The sequence below is a fragment of the Nannospalax galili genome, unplaced genomic scaffold, assembly GCF_000622305.1.
Source record: "Nannospalax galili isolate Female #2095 unplaced genomic scaffold, S.galili_v1.0 scaffold380, whole genome shotgun sequence".
NCBI classification, from domain to species: domain Eukaryota; kingdom Metazoa; phylum Chordata; class Mammalia; order Rodentia; family Spalacidae; genus Nannospalax; species Nannospalax galili.
The window spans coordinates 5,702,501-5,718,106 of NW_008348568.1; positions in this window are offsets into that span (position 1 = coordinate 5,702,501).

Here is a 15,606-nt window from a genome sequence, read left to right on the forward strand (position 1 = left end):
CTGTGTAAGATATCATCACTGTATAAAATACTGTCTTAATTCACAATTTCAGAGAGAGGCAGAGAGAGAGAGAGAGAGAGAGAGAGAGAGAGAATGAGAACAGCCTCAAAGCCTAGAACCTAGTGACCTAGAGCTAAGTTCCATTGTTTCTAGAACCTCCCAAAACTACGCTACCAAATGAGAATCAGCTTCCCAATCATGATACTTTCAGTGGGACGCTTCGTAACACTCATAGAACAGAAAAAGACTTGTGGAAAAATTTGTCCAGATTCAGCAGAATCACGGCTCTATAGTCAGCTGCATCTACATCTCTGTTCACCTATAGGCAGAGATGCACAGGCATGGTTACAAATAAATACAGCTGTCATAAATATAAACATAAACAGAAGTTTTCAACACGGGATTCAACGAGAGAGAGAGAGAGAGAGAGAGAGAGAGAGAGAGAGAGAAGAGAGATTTTCTTCAGGTAAGATCAATGTTGTAAGGGTCTTTAAAACTGGAAGAGGAGGACAGAGTGATATGATTGATATGAGAAAGATCCCCTGTTGATGAAAGATGGCGGAAGAAAGAGGTGCATAAGGAAAGGAATGGGAAGATCTTTAGAAGGTAGAAAACTCACAAAATAAGGTTCTAGGGCCTCCAGGATGAAGACAATCCTGCCAACACCACAGAATTAAATCATGGTTTGAGTCTGAAATCCCCCCCAAAAGCTGATGTGTTGAAGACTTAATCACCAAATCAGCAGTGGTCAAAGGTAGAGCCTTTAGGATTGGATCCAGAGGGCTCTGACCTCTGGAACAGACTAATCCTTTTATAGGGTCTTTTGGGAGGGATATACTGTGGAATAAGCTTCCTCTTAACTTACTGACTTCCATAAGGTGAGCAGCTTCCTTACCACCTAATGTCCCACCATGATGTCCTGCATCATCACAGGCCCAGAAACAACAGATCCATGTGACTATGGTCTGAAAGCTCTGAAAGTCATGAGTCAAAGTTCCATTCTTTAAGTTTATTCTCAGGTATCTTGTCACAGAATCAGAAATCTAGCATAAAATCTAGCACAATAAGACCCATCTCAGACTTCTTTCAGAACTGTGAGAGATAAATTGAGTTGTTAATAAACCTGTGTAATTTGTACTAGCAGACATAAAAAGCTAATATAGTAATGTCTGACCATTCATGGAAATTAAGCCTATCCAGAGGCATGAATGCTCAATAAATACTATTAATATTGCCATAATTATCACATGCATTGAAAATTCTGGATATAAAATTTTCACCAGTTTCATATCAAGGTAAAGGTTTATGAGTGATTTTCTTTGATTTTCTTATTCCTTTACAATTTCAATTTTTTCTTAACTGAGGTTGTTTTAAAAATGTCAACCTATCAATAATTACAAGAGTTTTCTAGTTTGAGGAAATCCTTAATTAAATTCATTTTGGTGCCTCCAACTTAGAATCTTAGTCCACCCCCTCCTGCCCCCATCCGATAGACTGGGTCAGGTAGGACAAAACGAAAGAAGAGAGTTTGCTTGCCTGCACTATCAGTTATTTTTCTGCTGTTATAAAACATGATGACCAAGAACTGATATTGGATGGTACAATCCACATTCCGGGTAGGTCTTCTCCACTCAGCTCCCTAACCCACAGGCCAGTTGTCTCTGGAAACTCCCTGACAGACACACCCCGAAATTTTTTTTACCAGTTTTCTAGGTGTCTCTCAATCTAGTCAGTTTGATCAGCCACATTAGCCATCACAGCGTCACTCCTGGAGTTCCGCAGTAACTTGCTCTCACTCTTTCTCCACTTCCGTCTTTTTCTTTATTGTGCACCTAGAAGTAAATTAAATCACTTTATCATTTGTTCTAAACCTCCTCTGTGACTCCCTATCCACCTTATAATAAAAAAAGTCCTCGGACACAGTGGTATTTGTAATCTCACCACCTACCACTGACTATTGTTCAAGCTTCCCCAGCCATGGTGGTCACGGGGTCCCTGATATTTCCTTGATGGGCATATGCACACACACTCGAGTGCTTGCTGTTCTGCCTAACAGGAGCGTGTTTGGCCAATGTTTCCCAATGCTTATCCTTCTCCCATCTAGGGCTCTGATTAAAGATCAAGTGATCTTAAGCCATTACATGGTTACCTTTCCAAAATGCTAATTTCTTTCATTGAATTGTTCTGCCTTATTTATCTTTATATAATTCTGATGCCATATACATAGACACATAAGCAAATATATACAGAGAGTGGGGGGAGGGAGGAAGACAGAGACACACTGATGTAGAGAGGTAGACTGATTTATTTTAATTGACTGATAAAATTCTGACAGCCAGCAAGCCTAAGGTCTTGGGGAGGCAGAAGACCCAGGAAAGTACTGATGAGGCAACGACATCTGCAGCAAAGTCTGGGATCAAAAGCCCTTTTCCTGGCAATACCAGGCCTTTTGATTAAGACCTTCAAAGGGATCTACCCACACTGTGGATGATGATCTGCTACGGAAAGTCTACTTATTTGGATGGTGCTCACATTTAAAAGAAATACCCACATAACAACATCAAGGCTAGTAATGTACTGAAAACTGGATATCATGGTCTATCAAAGCTGACACATAAAATTAGCCATCACAGGGCATTTTATGTATTTATTTTCCAGCCTCTCCATCGGAAGGTAAGCTCCACAGGAATAGGAATTTATTTGTCAGATTAACTGTTATTTCTCCATTATCTGGAACAGTGTCTGCACAAAAACCCATACTCAATAAATGTGTTGAATACCTAGTGATCAACAGCTTATCCTCAAAACACCAACTTGCCTGATAGGATTCACTACATGATGGATTCAAAGAAATCAGTGCTTAACCTATGCTGCTGTAATGGAGCCAACTTGGTCTTCACACCTGGAGAGGCATAAACTTAAAACCCCACCATCGCCACTGCCATGTTCCCAAAGCCACAGTGGCAGTCACGTTGCCCAAGTGTCAGGGAGGAAGCCACCAGCCAACGGGTCCCTGGATACTTGAATAAGTGGCGCGCTGAAGAGCTGAAGGTTCAGCTACAACACTTGAGAGACAGAAATGCCGGAGGTGACAGTGAAGAGGAGTTGGTGGCCCATGAAACCGGAGGCACTAGAGTTGGAGAATGTAGGACAGTTCTGACCATTTTGACTGTGCTGAAATCCTGCCACTCACCAGGGGTAGACCAGAGAAGATGCCCCAACAACTCGAGGACACTTTATCTATGGAGGGGATTGGGTATATTGTGTGAGCTACGTATGTCAACAAATACAACCATCAAAAATCACAAAGAATTAAAAACCCATCCCAACTCACTCTCAAAATGTGCACACACCACATAAAATTACACAGACACATGTAGTATGGATGTCTGTTTCACACCTAACTCTGGCAGACCATCATTAAGCTAGAGCTTTGAGTAGGAATTGTTGAGAAGAAAGCTTGGAGCTACTCTCTTCACCTTTGACCCCTGTCCCAGTATCTAAATTTCCTCTTCTCTCCGGCTGCTAGATTCTTGACTATGAGTTATATATTTTGTTTCCTGAGGCTCCTTCCTTTTCAGTCAAAATTCCTACCTTTCAATGTTGACCTAAGGTTGGAATCAAATATCATGTGTAGAAGTGTTTGACGTAGGGTCTGGCACGTATTAGGGAGTCTCTAATTCTATGCAGCCTCCATTTACCCAGTCATTTCCTGTCTCTGAACACAGATGGAATGGCAGGAGTAATAATAACTCATATCTACTCTGTGGCCTTCCTCATTCACACCATTAGAAATGTCACCAGTTGTGACCGAGAGGCTCAGCAATTCACTGTTCTTGAGCAAATCTGTCTCCATCCCACACAGCATCACTACTATCTTCAATCTCTTACAGCAACCCTCATCCAAAGTACTAGTTGTAGAGCATCCCTAGGAAGCCTCAGCCTCATACCTGTAGCCAGTGTCCCATGTGAAAGAACCGATGTCTTCAAGTAGAGGCTCCTTGAAGCTTCCAGAAACCAGGGAATGGGGGAAAGCTGCATTCCAGACACTAGTGGTGCCATCACCTTGCTCAGATCACATTTCCTACCACTTCTGGGAGCTTCAGACAGGCGACTTCATGTCTCACACATTTCCTAATTAAAATGAAGATGAGAAATAAGTACTTTACTGAGCTGAAATGAAAAACGAGTGAAAAAGAATGCGCAAATGCATCTAGAGAAGACAGGGCAGCCAATTCCTACTGCTAGACCTCTTGTCTCCCTAAGCTTCTCCAGGCATTAGAAAACTGGACACACAGAATCCCAAGTCCCCAGTATGTGAGGATTTGGAGTTGGGGCCTTTGAAGGTGTTTAGGTCATGGTTTCATGAATGGAATTAGGGTTCTTATAAGAATATACAAGACAAAGATGATCTGCCAATGGTCATGTAGACGAGAACAAGGATGTGGCCATCTGGAGACAAAGAAGAAGACTGTAACCATGTTGTCACCTAATCCTGGACTTCCTTGTCTCCAGAGCTGTAAGAAATATATGGTTGTGGTTTAAGCCATCGGCATGTGGGATTCTGCACAGCACCGACACTGCCTGAACAGTATTCCTTAGTGGGCATCAATACTGGAGCAGGGACCGATTACTACAATGGGACCATGCTGTCCCATCCCAGGGCTCCTGTGGTCAAGCAGGGAAACTTTGCACACACAAACATCATCTCTCTTTTCTAGTCCACACAAAGAACAAATAAAAAAGATAATATAAACAAAATGAAACAGCATCATGCTAATAATTACCACTCCCTCTGTACAACAGATATGCCCAGAATTTCTGGCTCTCAATTCAGGCTCACCAGTTCCTACTGCAAAAATGAGCTATCTTCCCATTCACTGTGACTGAACCCATCAGGCCAGATCCAGGTTGCTCCTTTGTGGACTTCTGAAGTGGTTAGATTTTAACATATGAGTAAACATGGATCCTTGACACCATCTCGGCTGGATAGCTTCAGTTGTCAACTTGACACACCTAGGAAGAGGAACTTCAACTGGGAAGTTTCCTCTGTTGGATTGTCTTATAAACATGTCTGTGAGGCATTTTCTTCATTGTTGATGTGGGAGGGCCCAGCCCACTGTGGGTGATGCCACCCCTGGGCCAGTGGTCCTGGGGTATATAAGAAGCAAACTGAGCATAGGCTGGAGGAACAAGACAGTAAATAGCAGTCTTCTAGGATTTGTGTTTCAGCTCCTGCCTTTAGGTTTCTGCCCTGAGCTTTTGCCCTGGCTCCCCTCCATGATGAATCATAAGCTGTCAAGTAAAATAAACCCTTTCCTCCTAAGTTGTTTCTGGTCAGTGTTTTGTCACAGCAATAGAAAGCAAACTAGGGCACCTACTCAGCCAGATTCACATATGCAGCCCCTCATGAAAGGCTGGAAACACCCTTCGGCACACTTAACTCATAACCCAGCAAAAAGCCATAGTGGAGAAGACCTACTGTGACAACCAAGTACACAGAATGGGAGGAACACCAGCCTGGAAAACATTGCAAGGCTGGGGTAGGACCAGCAGCTGGATCAGAAGTTAGATGAAAGGAAAAACCAAGGCATGTATATTTATTCATGTAATGTCCTATAGAAATAAGAGCTCAGTACAAACACCGACCCCAAAATCCCATGATCTTAACTCTTAGAAAGAAAGGGTCTAGAAAGAGAATTTACAGGATCTGTGTTCTTGGGTGGGAAATAATTACATCTTCATTTTCATTCACCTCTCACTGAACTTTAGACTTTCTTTTAAGTTGGAATGTAAGCAAGCAACCAAAGTACTATTAGCAGTAACTGTAACTATCATCAGTGGAAATCACTGTGTTCATCCATTTTCCATTACTATAATGAAATACCCGAGGCTAGGTGACTTACATACAAAAGGGATACATTTAGCTCATAGATTGAAAGGCTGAGTTCAAACAGAATGATGCCAGTGCTGCCAAGCTTCCCCAGCTGCACCACATCATGGTAAATGACTTCATCATGACAAGACAGGAAGTCAAAGAGACCAGGGCAGGGCCAGGATTATTCTTTTTATAACAATCATTTCACAGCAGAACTACCTTAAGTGCAGCAGACCCAGAGAGCCAAGGACCTTGGAAAATCTGACTAGTTTCCACCTCCTAAAAGCCCCACACTTCTTGTATCAATGAGGACCAAGTTTCCAATGCATGAATTTTTGAAGACCAGACATACATTCAAGCCAAAACTCATAGGTGTTTTCATATCTCACTGCAATTACTATAAATATCGTGAAATCATATTTATACTCAGAAACCACTTCAAAATTATAGTAATTATTAAGCTCATTGCTAGATCTGTTATTTGATAAAGAAACCCACATAGTGTGGTCACACATATTTTTCTTAAATATTTTGATAACTATATTTAAATATGAATTTATTTCTATTGAATTTGAGTGTATTTAATAATAGGATACCTATTACAAAACATAGAATTTAATATCTACTATAATGTAATAGATATTGTTGAATATACTTTAAAATATTATTCTTAAAAGGTAATTCACCTAACCACCAAAAAGTTCCAGAGAACAAGTGGTCTAGAATTTGTAATGCAGATAATTTTTGCAGAAAAGGAAGGCTAGGAGCACATTTGTCTGGGAAAAGCATAGCGAATTTTGGTGATGTGAGGCCAGAGAGGTTTGTATACAAATGGCACTCCCTGTGGGTCAGAATTATTAGCTGTTTTCATATTCCTAAATAAAATGCTGGTATAAAGATGATACAAAATGTGTTCTTGCTGAGCCCAAGCTGAGACCATGTGGGCTATTCTCCCATCAACCATCTAGTGCTATTGCTTGGCATTCTAGAGTCTTCTCCTTCAGTGCTTTTCAGACCCCGAGTAGACACTGAGCTTTCTGCTCAATCCAGTGTCTATGACCACCCTAACAAAATTAACAGTAACTTTATGCAGTAGATCTGAGTGACACTGTCTGTCCTTATTAATTGCTTGGTGTTTTAACTCTCCCCAAAAGTATTAGTATCTTAATTGAGGTCTTCAAGTACCTTCAAGAGGAGTCAACAGGTCAAATTCCCTCTTGGGTTAAACAGAAGAAATGAATGAATGGGAATGAAACCAGAAGCTTCTGACCCTTCTGGTGTGTTGCAATGCACCTGGGGTCAGTCCTTGTTACATCACACACACATACACACACACAAACACACATGTTTTTTCAGACACTGATTCTGGCTTCCCAACATTTTGAGCATCATTGGACAAAATTCTTCTTTTTACATGCATACCATTTTTGTCCTTAAAGAGATAAAGTGTGTATTAAGTGCTACATCTACAGATTAGAAACTGAAGTTCAGATAAGTTCCAGTGCAGCCGTAAATGGGGGGCACCCACTCCTCTGTAAATAAACCCCCAGACTATGCTATGTTAAAAAAAATAAAGAAAATGATAGATGTTTGGCTAGACAGATGAGGGGGCTCTGATTAGATCGCAAGTGGATGGACTTGCACTGGGGAACATCTGGGGACATCGGCTTGACACAGTGGGCCTTAACACCAGGACAGAGTATATGGCTTCCAGTGGGGGGGCTATGGGAGGGTTCTGGTGGGGATGGGGCTATAAAGACAATTCAGATTGTTTGCGATATTCTGTATGAAGTACAACAAAATTTAATAAAAATAAAATTTAAAAAAAAAAACAAAAAACAGTGCTGACCTGACCTAGATGCCTTTGCTCTCTAACTTTCTCACAGAGATATATTTAAACAGTCTTAAAACAGGAGCTCAATCTTTGGCACCTGCTCCACCTGATTTAATGGCCTGTACTATTTTATGGCCTAATCAATTGCTTTCTTGCTCTTTCAATGCCTAGATATATACTGACGTGCACTGAAGAGTATCATAGAACAATTTTGATTTTTCCATTTGTTCCAAGATGTTAACAGGTTGATCACATCAGCAGTGAGTTTAAGGTCCTTCTCCCCTCTCCTCTCTCACAAAAATATCATCACAACTTGCTGGTTCTTCTGGAAATAGCCACTTGCCATAGTGATAAATCTTAGGTTTGCTGTACAACCCTTGATACATTTCAGATTTTCCCACCAAATTCCACTGTCCAAATTTGGAGTCCCAGCTTGACCACAAACAGATATGATTTCAGTTTGTGGGATTTTTCCCAGCTCTTCTCTGCATTATAGCTGTAAAGCCTGTGCCACCAGCTGTGTCCTAATCAGCCCTCCAAAAAAGGCAGTTGTGCCCTGAGATAGAATCACTCACTTGCTCCCTCACTCTCCCTCAGCCATTGCTGCCTGTTCTGCTCCTCCAGCAGCCTTTTCAAGATTCTGGGGCTGCTTGCAGCCCCTCCTCCCACTCACCAGTTAACGATGTGGGCCTCTGGAGCAACTCACAATCCTTTAAAAGCCTTAAGAAACAAAAGGAGGTAGGGATGATGCATTCCCTTCCTCCCTAGTTGCAAGACTCCATTTTTATTTTCTTCATTACCCAGACCCTATCACTCTTCTATTCATTTAATCAATATCTATTTACAAATTACCTATCATGTCCCAGGCATTTATTTTAGATCTTGGAGAGAATAAGCTGAACAAGACAGGTAGATTCTTCTGCAAGAGTTCTTCCAATAACAGGGAAATACATAGGGAGACGGCATGCCTATCCACAGCCCTTTATCCACAATCTTTAAAGCCTGAGGAATTTGGGGATTCAGCAACTGTCAGACCACGAAGATATAAAATGATGTACATATTGTGCATTTTACAGAATCCCCAAATCAAGTCTAACCTGTAAAATGCACAAGTAGCCCCATATCAGCTCAGACAATTTGGAGCCAAAAATTTATTATGGCACCAAACATTCAATTTCAGAGACTTCTAGATTCAGAGTTGTAAATATGGGACTTTGGAGCTCTATTTGTCTTCATTTATTGACTGCTTCCTATGTCCCAAGAAAGCAGCACAGCATAGCCCCTTTACCTTCCAAAGAACTATTATTTTGACTGCTATTGAATAAACTACCTGATTAAAAAAAAAAACACACAGACCACTGTAAGTGAGCCTCGTGCTGTTGCATCAGGATGCTGATGTCTCTACTTTGGGGAAATGAAGCCCACTGTAAGTGAGCCTCGTGCTGTTGCATCAGGATGCTGATGTCTCTACTTTGGGGAAATGAAGCCCACTGTAAGTGAGCCTCGTGCTGTTGCATCAGGATGCTGATGTCTCTACTTTGGGGAAATGAAGCCCACTGTAAGTGAGCCTCGTGCTGTTGCATCAGGATGCTGATGTCTCTACTTTGGGGAAATGAAGCTGAGGTTCAGAAGTTAAGTGACTTTCACAAGGTTTTGAAGAAAGCCAAAGGTAATGCTGAGCCACCTCCTTAGTACTTGAAGCTGTGTTGGTTCCACGATGTAAAGCTGATGTCTTCCTTGGGAGCCACTTTGATGCCATGCATGCCCCGGAAGCCCTTTGCCCTTTTGATCCTAAAGCACTTATAATTTTCCTTGAGAGATTCTACAACAGGAAAGTAGTAAGTCTACCCCCACAGACATACCAATGCATCACAGATTTTTCTGTTTCATTCCAGAAAGTTCCAAAATCAGGCTTGTCTGGATTGAGTTCTATCTCTGACCCTAACACAAGCTTGAGAACATCACTTAACCTTTCCCAGTGCATTCCCTGCTTATGGGCAGGTCGGGGGGATGGGGGGGAGTCTACAGTGTCTACAGTTGTCACATTTGTTTGGGGGATAAAATGATTGAATTTATGTAAGATACGTCATAGGTTTCCTGAACTAGTAAGTGCTGGGCAAAATGCAGCTCATGTTCTTGTGTCTGGTATCACTTCTGATGTGGTATTATCACTAATGTGTGGTTTGCACACATCCAGCAGTAAACAAGAGATAGACACAGTGGTATAGAGGAATATATTATGCTATGAGCACCTTTTCTAAAGACGGCCAGTTACATGATCAGTGATACTGTCAACATAGCTCAGTGGCCCAAGATTCGGAACTGCACTATAACTGTTACTTACTATGGCTTCTCAGGAGATGCACAGGAAGAAGAGAGGACAGAGAGAGAAGAGAATAACTGTTACTTACTATGGCTTCTCAGGAGATGCACAGGAAGAAGAGAGGACAGAGAGAGAAGAGAATAAAAGGAGGAAGAGGAGGGGAAGGAGGAGGAGGAGGAAGAGGAGGGGGAGGAGGAGGAGGAGGGAGGAAGAATAAAAAGAACAAGAAGAGGAGGAGATAGATGAGGAAGAGGAGGAGGAGAAGGAAGAGAGGAGGAGGAAGAGGGAAGAAGAGGACAGGGAGGAGGAAGAGAAGCATCTGGAGCAATCATTTCAGAGGGAAAAAAGAACAACAGTCACATCACTGCTCAGGGACTTGAATCACACCGTCTGTGCTCTTGAACTTCACATTGGAAGCAAGAGGTCCCTGTATGTCCTGGGACCAGTCAAATCACAGAAAGGGGTGCATGGAGAGGCCTGTATCAAGGTGGGCAGCATGCAGATTTTCAAACTGCGCAGCTGCTAATGTATTTGAGACAAGTGACATTGTGTGGGAACATGAGCCAAAACTGCCTAGTCTTCTGACTTTTCAAGAGAAGCCAGAAATCCAGATATCCATGGGAAAATTCCAGGGCTTTAATGTTGAATGCTAATTCTATTTTTTTTAATCACTGTACAGGCAAAAATATCCTCTCTCTCTCTCCCTCTCTCTCTCTCTCTCTCTCTCACACACACACACACACATACACACACACACACACACACACATAAACATACATATCTCATTTTTGGTTTTGATTTTGTCTACAAACCTCCAGTTTGAAATACTAACTTACTGAAGGAAAAGGGATGTTTTTAGTGCAATGTCCAAACCTTGTTTTCTAACAGACGGAAATAGGAAAGCAGAAAGATATGATGTCAGCCCAGTGAAAAAGCATTCCAGAGAAAATCACTTAGAGCCAATTTCTAGGAGCAAAATCCAAAGGAAAATAATCATCAAGTGATACACAAACCACCTCATAAATCCAAAGGAAGAAAAGGTGCACGTCTCTGATTAAGATGGAATAATAACCAGGTTTACCCTCTTGTCTGAAACAACATGAAAGCAGTAGATGAGTTGGAGGCATGGAAAAGGTACAGGGGAGATCGAAAGAGATAGTGAACAAATAGAAACAAAGTACAACGCCACATATGTATAAAGATGCCATGATAAAACCCATTGCTTTGTGTAACTTAATATATGAATTTTAAAATGTAAGTGATGACAGATTGGTCTCTGTCTTGCTGTCTGCTTCCTGGTCAGTCACAAAGTGAACAGCTCTTCACATATGTTCCCACCATCATAATGTTCTTCCCAAGACTTGGGAACAGTCAACTGTAGACCAAACACTCTGAAACCATGAGTCAAAGTAAGTCTTTCCTCTCTTAAATAGCTTTTGTTGGATATTTTTGTCACAGTAATTGTATTAACAAAAGTAATTAATGCATAGGGTGGATAAGGGATTAGCTATAGATATTGTAGGTTTGAGATTAGAGAATGTCTAGCACACATATAAGTTTTTTTCTATTCCTCCCAAAAGTACTCTCCAGTTGGAGGATGAAGAAACCTGAGTATTTCAAAACTGAACATATTACTCTCTTTGGGGAACAGGTCCACTCTTCATTCTTAGTGATTATGCCATTCCGAGAGACACAGCACTTGTCATAGCCAGTGATAAAGCAACTGGCCATGGTGCTTCTGTGATTGAGTCATCCTTCCTACCCGACATTTTCTTTAGTTGGTACTCGGTTTCTTTATCCACGACCACGTTAAACCAAATCATCTAAACATGATAACAAAATTAGTTATTTTTGAGGGAGTGTCTTATATAACCTAGACTAGCCTCAAATTATCTATGCAACCAAGGATGACCTTAAACCTCTGATAGCTGGTCTCTACCTCCCAAGTGTTGGAGGTACAGTTATGCACCACCACATCCAGTTTATGTAGTGCTGGGGATCAAATGCAGGACTTACAGCATGCTATGCAGCATCTACCAACTGAGCTACATCTCCAACCCCAATGAATTCTTATAAGTAAATATAAGTATTGTTGTCTAGCATGATGTTTCCATGTAGTAGACGTCTTACAGGAATTTTTAAGCCACTTATTTAATAAATTTATATTTAGGAATGACTGACAATTTTCCACATTCACTTACTCCTCATATTTATGAGTCTGATCTATACAGGGTGACAAATTACTTTGCAAGGAAAATTGCTTTTGACCTTTGGGAAATAAAATTTAGGGTTTATTGTTTGGACACCCCCAGTAAATAATGACTATAGAGTAACAACTTGTGTAATTGCATTTAATCTGTGCCTGGAGGCCAGGAAGTGCTGCAAATCAGAGGCTGCTGATTAAGACTGTGATTCTGAGGGGCAGCCGGAATCAGCCAGTGAGGCACAGCTGTCACTGCAACAAGCCTTTCTACAGAGTTCAAGGCAGTGCAGAGGCCCTAAGTGTGGTTCACTTTCAATTACTGCTTTGAGGTATGGGGAAAGACACAGTAGATTCCTAGATGCTCCAGAGTTAAAGACCAATGGATTTTGAACTGTCTCCAAGAAAAGGCTAAGGACTAGCTCTGGCAATGTGCACTCAAATCCATCTAACAGAATGTGTTAAGAAAAGTCATAAAGTAGGACGAGTGCGGTCATTAGGCGACGTCCATTTTGCAACCTCATTACAGTTCTACCTTCAGTGGCACAGTGCACTTTCTGGGGTGAGGACAGGAAAACAGAGTCAGAGTGCCTAAGCTTGAATCAGAGCTCTGTGATATCCTCTGTCCCTGACCTACAGTTTTCTAGCACTGAGTCATATTGCCTTCCTATGGAGGTTACAGGAAACCCATAACGAGACACATTGAAAGTGCTATGGTGACATTAATTATAAAACTGGAATAAGGGGTAGAGAGAACACTAATGCATCTCTCAACTCTCATCAGTGAAGCTCCCTCATGCAACAGAGGGCAATGAACACAAAAGGCCACAATTAGCCAAACTGTAGAGAATAAGAGACTGAAGAATGTAGATCTCTGGATGGGACTCCTATATTAAACTCTGCCCACCCAGGGCTCAGGAACCATTAGTGAAAGATGGGGCAGAAATACTGTAAGAGCCAAGGAGGAGGTGCATGACCATAAGGAAATAGAGTCTTACAGGCTCCTATGAACTTACAGCAATGGTGACAACAAACAGAAGACCTATGCAAACTCAATCAGACAAAAAGCAGCATAGAACTGGGAAAATGAGCAGGACATCACACTTTTATGAGGAACTGTTGTCAGCTGATCACTGCTGGGTGAGGGAGAGCTGATCATCTTTAAGGGAGTAATGCTAGACAGGCTGAACAGGCTCCAGTGAATCAACTCACACTGAGGGACGTCTGGGTACACACACTTGATTCTATAGGCTTTAACATATATAAGAAAATTCATGAACTCCTGTGGTGGGCTATGGGGGGGGTGCAGATCGGGAAATATTATTAAGATGTATTATATGAAATTCATGAAAATTCAATAAAAATATTTTTCAAAAAACTGAACTTCAAACAGAAATGAGATCTTCTGCATGTGTTCTTCAGAAAACCGAAAGCCATATTTTCATGAAAACTTTATAAAAAGATACCATGTATTTCCCCCACATGCTGAAACGATGTAAGAATATAATATTTGGAATAAGAAAACACAGAACTTTGGTCTGACTTTATGACTCAGTAGCTGAGAAACCATAAGTAAATCACAGGATGCTTCTAGATCCTGTTTTCAGCCCCTTAAATCATGCAAACAGTTCTCAAAGTTGAATAGGGAGACATTTATGGAAAATGCTCTGTGAACTTACCTGTAAAAAAAAAAGTCACCAGTTTCCATTTTTCTTAATGATTTAAGATTATTACTATGGACATAGAATAGTGAACCATAATATGATACAATTTTACCACATGGGGGTAAATGTAAAAAGTAATGTATGGTCATCTCCTTGGCTTAGACTCGCCTGGGGGAGCTGGACGCCCACAGCCACTTCTCATGCTGACCAGGAAATACCTATAATAGGTTACTCGTGGTTCCTAGAGTGGTGATTTTCATTTTTACTTTATTTTACTTTGTTATTTCAGATTAGTTTAAATTTTAAAGTCGTGGTTATGAAAATTCCCAGCCACAATCACACATACATATAAGGAAGTTTGTTTGGGGGGATTTCTTTAAATCATCTTGCATTATATCACACATATGAGGGAGTGCACATACATGTGTGTATGTATTTGTAGAGAAGCCAAAGGCTAACATCTAGAGCTTTCCTTCATTATTTTCTACCTTATTCATTGAGACAGAATCTGTCAGTTGAACCCAGAGCTGATGGATATAAGCTCTTCTTCATAGCCGGCTTGTTCTTCCCCTGTCTCTGCCTTCTGAGTACGGGAATTACAGGTGGGCTGTCATATCCATTCAGCATTTATGTGGGTTCTGCAGATCTGAACTCAGGTCCTTGTGCAGTAAGCATTTTATCTGCTGAGACATCTCCCCAGTCCTGCCAATACTTCAAGCACTCATTATGTACTGGGTAATCAGTCACCATGGTAATGAACAAAACAAAGTAGAGAGATGTTAGAGTGGGGCAAGTATTTCACAAAAGCTGATCTGTGACCTTTCCAACTTTCTAGGAAATAAGAACGGGTAGGATAAAACCAAGTTTCTCACTGGTTATTGCTGCCTGGAAACTTTTTGCTTAGATATTCCTCAAGTAACAGGAATATCTAAGTGAGTTTTTTCAGGAAATATCTTGGATGATATTGCCATCCAAGAGTTCTCAGATGCCTGAGGATGACTGCCTCTTTATCTTGTTATGAAAAAGACAAAGTGACCAACCATAAACTTCTTGCCTTTATATTTATGAACTTTAGTGGCATTGCTGCAGTGTCATCTGACATTCACTGTTGTTAAGAGCATAGAAGAAAATATGCCTGGAGGTTGGAAAATCAGCACATAAGCTCTTGCATTATCCCTGGTGTGCGCCAGTGAAGGTGGGAGGGAGGCAGTGGACAGAGGAAGGAAGGGAAGGGAAGGGAAACTCCATATGACTTAACATCTTCTAACATCTTTGTGCTTTTGAAAGCATCACGTTGGACAATGGGGATGTGAATTTGGATCTTGACTTCTGGAATCAAAAAATTTAGATTCCAGTCCAGTGTCTGCCCCTATCTTGAGAGAGTTACTTTACCTCTCTATGCCTCTGTTTATTCATCTATAAAACGGAAGTCCTAATTACATTGTCAGAATCTTTAAGATTAAGTCACTCTACATGAAGTTTGTGTGTCACTGCTGAGTGCCAGTAAAGTAAAACATGTTAAAAATGAGAGCTATTATCTCTAGTGTATCAATCTTTGCTATACCATGAAGTTGTAGAGGTCCAAGTAAAATGTATATAAGAGAAACCAAGACCATACAGCACTTAGATTGCTGACACGTGCTGCACTGAAGGTTTATATAATGTCTATAGATCAGTGTCTCAATTTGTATATATATATATATATAT